The 6,207-nt window shown below is 48.3% G+C and overlaps 1 protein-coding gene across 1 annotated transcript in view; it reads left to right on the forward strand.

Annotated features, from left to right (window-relative positions):
- The first annotated feature begins 355 nt into the window (after positions 1–355).
- Sspn (sarcospan) overlaps positions 356–6,207 on the forward strand; it is a 53,415-nt gene continuing 47,563 nt past the window's right edge. Inside the window, exons 1-2 of the mRNA XM_050164731.1 lie at positions 356–688; positions 2,632–3,427. The gene's annotated coding sequence lies outside the window, so the exon portion shown is untranslated. The remainder of the gene's footprint in view (positions 689–2,631; positions 3,428–6,207) is intronic.

Consider the following 6,207-nt stretch of genomic DNA (forward strand, 5'->3'; position numbering starts at 1 on the left):
GGGCAAGAAACTGCTCTTGCCTGGACTGTTGCATAAACTGGACACAGAGAACCCTCAGAGAGAGGACTGCTGAACTTGCCTAAAGGTGAGATGGTCTTTCGGGGTTCCTGATTCATGAAAGAGTCTACAAGACATTCTACAGAACACAGCAGAAAGTGACTGAACTGTCTTTAAAATTTCCTGCTTCATGGAAATGTATCTGGATACCATGGGCCTGTAGGCCGAAGATGGATGCCCCAACGGTACAGAGGAACTTTGGGTGACTGTCCAGGCAGCGAGATGTCTCTGTCATTTCTAGAGTTTTCTTATTTCTTGTTTACTTAGATAATATTATATCCTTCTGGAGTCTTTGATGGAGTTGAAGAATAAATAGTTATAGTTTTCCTTAGTTATGATAAGAGATAAAATAGATATAAATATTGTAACTGTAATTCTTACTTGATAACTGTTTTGTTATATGTAATTTTACTATGCTAAAGTTAAAGCCTTTCTTTTTTGTTTAAACGGAAAAAGGGGAAATGATGTGGGAATGATTTCTTACTAATAAAGAAACTGCCTTGGCCCATTTTATTGGATAGAAAATTAGGTAGGCGGAGTATACAGAAGAGAATTCTGGGAGAAAGAAGGTTAGAGGAAGAGTCGCCATGATGCTCCCACTCCAGACAGACGCAGGTTAAGATCCTCTCTGGTAAGCCAGCTCATGGGCTACACAGAATATTAGAAATGGGTTAGAACAATATGTAAGAGCTAGCCAATAAGAAACTGGACCTAGCCGGGCCAGGCAGTGTTTGAAAGAATACAGTTTCCGTGTAATTATTTCTGGGTATAAACTAGCCATGCGGGCGGCCGGGTGCCGGGGACGCAGCCCTGCCGCTCCTTATTTCAACAATAAGTAGTCTTTGTTCCAGTAAGCAACCTCCCACCCGTGTTCATGTGAGCAACCCTAATTAAACTCGGGGTAACAAAAGCACAACCCATGACTGTGCTGGAAGGAGGAGGGGGCACTGGAGAAGGGGGTGGAAAGAAGAAATGGTCCAGTGGGACTGTGATGAGGGAGGGCGTGGGGAATGACGATGACCAAGGTACATTGAAAATACATATGAAATTGTCAAAGAATAACAAAAGTATAGGAACAGTGACACGGGACAGGTTGGATGCAGGGAACAGCAAATGGAACGGAGTCTGGGCCGGGTGCAGCTATGATTCTGAACACAGACCCAGGAAGTTGGGAGATGCCCACCAGCCTCGACCCCCACTGACATGTTCCAGTCAGGTTTCTAGTGAGCCTGGCGCCTGCTGCATTCTCCCTGAGTCTGGTGTGGGATAAAAACCTGAATGTCTTCTGAGGAACTTGAAGACACAAGACCCGTAAAGACCCGACAAGGGCATGGTTATCTGGGCTGGTTTAAATCCTGTGCCCTTCAGAGACTCGGGTCTTCTGGGAGAGAGGCAGAACAGTAATCATGTCCGTCACAAGAGCTCAGGGAGAGTCAGATCATGGAGATGGGGTGGAAGGGATTCCGTCTCGCCTATGGCTGGATCTCCTCACAGTGATCCACTGGTTCTTTCTCAATATGGAGGAGGGACCCACAGCACATGGTGCAATGGTCATTTGGCCGGAGGAGTCCAGAGCAGGGTGGGTCTCTTTCTCCAGAGGCCTGCTGTTTCCCACATGTGCATAGGAGGCCTTATTCCCTAACACGCCAGTCAGCGAACGTCCTGCCAGTGTATTGCAGTAGCTTTACAGATCCAGGATCAGAAAGGTTGATTTTACAGTGCAGCCTTGGGCTCAAAGGGCCCTGTGGAGCTGTGCTAGTGCAGCTATGGACTAGCACAGTGGCCAGAAGTCATTAAAACAAAACAATTGTAAAAAGCCATGCTTAGTGAAGGAGTCACCCAGCTGTGCCCGGTCACGCTCACACAGACATGTACAATGTTGTCTGTTTCCCTGCTGATTCTCGCAGCTTAGGCATTAAAACCCATAACCGCTGAACTGTCTTAGCAGGTGATGGAGGAAGGTAATTGGTTAATTATAATAAACCAACTGCTTGGCCTCATAGCTTAGAACATAGGTGGGTGGAATAAACAGAATAGGATGCTGGGCGGAAGAGGAAGTGAGGTCAGACTCTGCTCTGCTCCTAGAGAGACCCGACAGCTCTGCTGGAGCAGAGACGCCATGCTCAACTCTCCCAGGATGGACAGAGGCTAGAATCTTCCCGGTAAGCGCACCTTGGGGTGCTTACATGCGTTATTAGAAATGGGCTAGTCCAGGTGCTAGAATTAGCCTATAAGGGCTAGAGTTCATGGGCCAAGCAGTTCTTAAATGAATACAGTTTGTGTGTTGTTATTTCGGGCATAAACTAGCCAAGCGGCCGGGGTGTTGGGGACGCAGCCCCGCCGCCGCTCATATTTCAACAAGCAGGCATGTGTTCATGTGTACCTTTCGGAAAATACCCCCTCTGCTGCCACCTTTCAGTGAGATGGGTCCTGTGGGTCCCACGCAGAGGCTGCCTCATCTCCCCCAAGACCACCCGATGCTCCTACGGCCTGCTTTGGAACCAGAGAATCCTGGGAAGATGAAGAGTGGATTTGGGCGAAGTTGACGAACCTGTGTTTCTTTTCCTTCTCCAGTGTCTCCCTGGAGGTGTGTACTCCAGAAACTGCTAAAAAGAAAGGCGGTGTGAAGGGGGAAGGCCACGCAATGGGCCCGGGAGATGCAGAATCCAAGCAGGAGGTGCTGAACATTGTTCACACAATCGGGCCCTTGACAGCAAGACTTCTTTTCTTGAAACATCGAGCGGAGCGTCCTGACACCTCTCGACATTAGGCTGCTCAAAGAGCCTCGTCAGGAGCGGCAACCAGGATGAGGCCTGCGTGTCACCTCCCACACTACCTCCAGAAGTTCTGACCTACAAAATGACCCACAGAGCACATGCCCCAAGGCGTGAGCTCAGCAGGCAAGTAAGTAGGAAGTGCACCTCCTCTCCAAGAGAAAGCAGACACGACTGACGTCAGCTTAAACAGTTATGTCCAGGTCTACTTCCTAGGATACCGGCGGCGCTATTTTAAGACGCACCGAAAGGTGCGTGAGGCCTTTGGGGAAGAAAGAGGAGGAAACTAGACATGCACACTTTAGCTCCTCCTGACTCCTCCAGCATCTCCTACACCGGTAGGGGCTCAACTTCTGCTGAGGAACCCAAGCACTGCTCTGTGTGCGAGCCTGCAGCAGGTGTTTGATGGACACAGCAACTGAAGACAAATGAAGACAAAAACTCGCTAGCTACTTAAGTGTTTGCTCCTCCGGAGAGAATGCAATAACATTTCCGAGAGAGCCAGGTGAGCTGACACATGGCTGTCTGAAATCCCAGCACTCCAGAGCCTGTACCAGGAAGGTTTCGATGAATTCCACCTCAGCCTACGCTACATAGTAAGTTCTAAGCTAGCCTGGGCTGTAGGGTGGGACCCTCCTCAGCAAAAAAATCCAATAAATGGAAAGGCATGATGTGGGATTCCCCTCTGACTGCTGCGAATATGTTTTATTACCATTGGTTAATAAAGAAGTCACTTTGGCCTTTGGCAGGGTAGAGTATAGGTCGGCGGGAAAACTAAACTGAATGCAGGGAGAAAGAAGGCGGAGTTAGGAAGACACCATGTAGCCACCCAAGAAGCAAGAGGTAACAAACCGTGAGCCTCGTGGTAAAATATAAAATAATAAAAATGGGTTAACTTAAAATGTAAGAGCTAGCTAGGAATATGACTGAGTCGTTGGGCAAAGAGTGTTGAAATTAATACAGATTTTGTGTGATTATTTGGGTCTGGGTGACCAGGAAATGAATGAACAGCAGTCTCCATTCACATTGGTACAGTGGCAGACACCTGTAACCCAGCATCCTGGAGGCCGAGGTAGGGTGATTATAACCAGTTTGGTCTAGATCGTGAGCACCCCTCTCTTAAAAAACAAAATAAACCAAAAAGTCCCTGCTGCCTGTCAGTTCCCCCAGCACTGTGCTCACTGGACCCCCTAGAACGCTCCGTAACCAGTGTTGCCAGGAGAGCAAATGAGTTAGCCTTGGCACAGACTCTTTGGTGAGGTTCACACTTGTGCTGAGTGTTCAAAGCTCAACATTCATTCTCATCCAGTCCTAAGGGAAGAAACTGTGGTCTGGAAAGTCAGGCTGTCTTCACTCTTTCTCTGCTCTTGTAGCAGCTCTACTGCCACCGAGGGAACCCCTCCTTTGTTGTGGTCTTTGTCTATCAGGACTCTCTGTTGTCTTTTACGTGGAACCAAGGTAACAGCAAACACCCTGGAAGATCACCGCCCGAGGCCAGGGTGGAGGCCTTTCTCATCGACGGAGGGGATTGGTTGACAGTTGTGGTCCTTCCCTCCTGTCTTGTTTTTAAGACCAGGTAATATTATAGTCGTGTTTTCTCGCTAGTGGCTCAAAATACAGAGTGCCTGGTGAGAACACGTTGGTAAACGCTGTTTCTTCAGGAAATGAAAGTCAGTTATAAAAGCAATCAGATGGGCAGTGTTATCTAAGAGCACTCAGTTGTGGAAGTGGAGACACGAATTATAGACCAAAGTTTAGTTGCTTTTGTACTTTGTTGGGCAGTTGAACCCAACTTGTTCAGTGGGGTAATCACCTTTGGCCAGAAAATTGATCACCTGATAGAAATCCATCAACTAAATCCAGAGCACTGGCGTCTGCCCCTGGGACAGTGCTGAGAAGGTGACGCGGGGTGATCTGGAAACTCAAAGACTGACCCTAGGAAAGAGAAAGCAGATGTGCAAACTGGTCTAAGAGGCATGCCCCTGGCACAACGTGGCTGTCACTCAAATCATTTTTTAAATCGTTCCTTAAGAATTGCCTTTGAGTGCTGACGGCTCCTGCATTTTTCTCTGTTTTTAAAATAGATTTGTACTAATTTTTTAGAATTTGAATGTCGATGAGTGTGTGTACACCATGCACATGTGTGGGTGCCTGCAGAGCCCCAAGAGTGGGTCAGATCCCTGGAACTGGACTTCACAGTTGTGAGCCACCATTTGATTGCTAGCAACCGAACTCTGGTCCTCTGCAAGAGCCATATGTGTTCTTGAGCGCTGAGCCATCTCCCTGGCCCCCCGTGGCTTCTGATGTTCTCAGAGGATGGACTTAACAGGAGGGATGACGGATGTTGCTTAGCAGTAAGCAGGAGAGGCCTTGGGTGCGGGCTGAGCGGATTTGTAGTCAGCACTGACGTTTGCCGGGAGTGAGGTCATGGGAAACTGGCGATTTGAAGCATTGGATCATTCATATTTTCATTCATTCATTCATCTCAGCAGCCAGTCATCTGGTCCCCGGAATGTGTGGTGAGAGCATTTAGGCGTCAGGCATGAAGTCAATATCTCTCCCCTCTTGCTTTAAATCTCAGATCTAGGTTAGTGATCACCATTTAAAAAAATAATAAAAGCCACATTGATAATTATCACAGTTCCCCAAGAGAAATTATGAAGGTTCTTAAATATCTGTAGTCTTAGCAAGTCAACATTGAACTTGGCATGGACCGAGATGCAGAACCTCTCATTTCAGAGGCATCCTTTGGTGCATGGTTCGGTAGTTCAGCTAGTTCATTCCTTCCCTCCCTCTCTCCCTCCCTCCCTCCCTCCCTCCCTCCCCCCTTCCCTCCTTCCCTCCCTCCCTCCCTCCCTCCCTCCCTCCCATTGTGTCACACTGTTGCTATGGAAATATGCACAAATATCTGTTCATCCCAGACAGGGAACCAGTAACAGCCAAAGCAAGGAACCCATGAAAGTCCAGTTGGTCAGTCAGTGAGTGTGCTGGGGTCCCTTACAGGAGCAGAAATCACTCAAAAGCGGCTGTGCCACCAAAGTCCACCCCAGTGTGGGTAATGGGTCAAGATGGAAAATGTGGAGTGCAAGCCACAGCTGCAGGGGCTCCACAATCAGGAGACCATCTTTTCCAGATAACTTGACCCCTCCTGGTGTCTGATCTGTGAGTATCTCCCAACAGTTCTTACTGCTTATGTGTGTGTGTGGGGGGGGGGGCTGTTAAAGAGTCTGTTCAGTTTCAGAGACTCCAGAAGCCTTTGATTTGTTTACTTCAGAAGCTTGAAGAGCTTCCCTGCAGGATGAAAAGTGTGAAACCTCTGAGGAAATTGCTATCCAACACCTCCCTCCCTCCCTCCCTCCCTCCCTCCCTCCCTCCC

This window comes from Alexandromys fortis, unplaced genomic scaffold (assembly GCF_014885135.2).
Source record: "Alexandromys fortis isolate MF-2015 unplaced genomic scaffold, M_Fortis_MF-2015_v1.1 scaffold_153, whole genome shotgun sequence".
NCBI classification, from domain to species: Eukaryota; Metazoa; Chordata; class Mammalia; order Rodentia; family Cricetidae; genus Alexandromys; species Alexandromys fortis.